At 39.8% G+C, this 1,709-nt stretch overlaps 1 protein-coding gene across 2 annotated transcripts in view; it reads left to right on the top strand.

The window, feature by feature from the left end:
• Positions 1 to 1,709, top strand: part of LOC101845309 (MAP kinase-interacting serine/threonine-protein kinase 1-like) — a 12,838-nt gene that overhangs the window by 3,124 nt on the left and 8,005 nt on the right. The window contains exon 1 of one of the 2 annotated variants that reach the window (XM_005094440.3): positions 262 to 669. The exons of the other annotated variant lie outside the window; for it this stretch is intronic. The gene's annotated coding sequence lies outside the window, so the exon portion shown is untranslated. Of the gene's footprint in view, positions 1 to 261; positions 670 to 1,709 lie in introns of those variants that run through there. 2 annotated transcript variants of the gene reach the window in all.

The raw sequence follows: 1,709 nt of genomic DNA on the forward strand, positions 1-1,709 counted from the left end.
AGAGAGAGAGAGAGAGAGAGAGAGAGAGAGTGTGTGTGTGTGTGTGTGTGTGTGTGTGTGTGTGTGTGTGTGTGTGGGTGTCTGTTAATGTGTCCACACGTGCTATGACATAATAGTTATATCGCCAACTTCTGTTGTCACGACCATTCAACCACTTCGCTATCATAGTATTACAAACCACTAAATCGTATTAGCCACCCCAAAGAAAAGGATATGATCTCCTATCCCTTGTCATCACTTTTGTGTTACAACTTTTCAAAGTAAATAGTAAGTCCAGTTATAACTTTGTGAGGATTATGGTTTCAATTCAAAAGGCGGATTATCGATAGCTACCTCGTGGTGCAGCCGCGTGGACAGGAGGGCAGCGAGATGCTTTTGCGTAACAAACATTTGTAAGGTGAAAGGAAGGTCTGAATTCAAACGCAATCGAATCATGTGACCAGAGGCCATACCCCTTTGTAATAAACCCACGCTACACACGTGACTTTAAACTTCAAACAAAGAAACACACAATAACATTCACACGAGGACAGTCTCCGAGGGTAGGAAAAGCTTTCCATATATCGTGGTTCATTTGAGAATTATTGGATTGTGTAAACTATCGAGAAGAGAACTTTGCTGATAATATTCTTTTTGATCCTGTGTTCTGGTCAGTGGTGCCGATTATTGGTAAGTTATGATTAAAACGTGAGTTAATGTGATAGTTACTGTTAGTCTTTTTTCAGATAAAGAGAAGGATTGCTTGGAAATAATTTCCATTTGTTTCGATTGTGTACCATTGGGGATTATACTGTTGATGATGATGATGAAATGTTGAGGATCGATGAAGATCAATCTAAATGTTGATTTCGTTCTTTCTTTAACTTGTTACTTGCATTACTTTTATCCATGGCCTCAAATTTTTAACTGGTCAAATTAATGCGCCAAAATTTCTAACGCGACCACTGTATGAAAATATTGTTCAAAATTCTAATACATGTATTTTAATTCACGCGTCAGTTAGAAGCTTAAAATACACAGGGGGAATGTTGATGCAATGCCTTTGAACAATCAATGTGTCTTTAATGCGTATATCGACACTTTGTTGTCGCAATTGAGATGTGCAGTGGGTTTTTTATACAACCCACTCATGCAGCATATCAATCTAAAGCAAAATAAATTCTGCATCATTTGGCTCATTAATATTTCATCTATGATATAAGTCGACTGAGAAATGGTCACTCAGAAATAACCTGTAAACGTCAGATTGCAAAAAACTGTGCCTAATCAAGGAAACGTAAAATCGCACGTGTATTGAGATGTATCATTATTGCTGGAATGGATTTGTATTGAGCATCAAATAAATGGACAATTTTGTCTCACACGAATACAGTAGTCTCCGCCTAAAAGCACGCCATACAAAAGCACGCTCCACTCAAACGCACGCTTTCGTCATCTGACGGGGCTTTTTACTATAAAATTTAGACGTACAAACGCACGGTCACTCCCTCTAAACGCACGCTCCGATCCGCAAAACACGCCGACAAGTTAAGCTTGGCAAGGGGAAATTTTCACGACAACCTGCACAGCCTGCATAAGACAAGCCTAGAATTTACTAGAAAACCGGATATTTGGTGAGAGTGCCCCTCACGCCGTACAAAGAGAGTGATGGACAGCGTTTACACACCATACTTTCCACTGATGCATAGGTCTCGGTCTAGGGCTGGTCG

The sequence above is a fragment of the Aplysia californica genome, unplaced genomic scaffold (assembly GCF_000002075.1).
Source record: "Aplysia californica isolate F4 #8 unplaced genomic scaffold, AplCal3.0 scaffold00081, whole genome shotgun sequence".
NCBI classification, from domain to species: Eukaryota; Metazoa; Mollusca; class Gastropoda; order Aplysiida; family Aplysiidae; genus Aplysia; species Aplysia californica.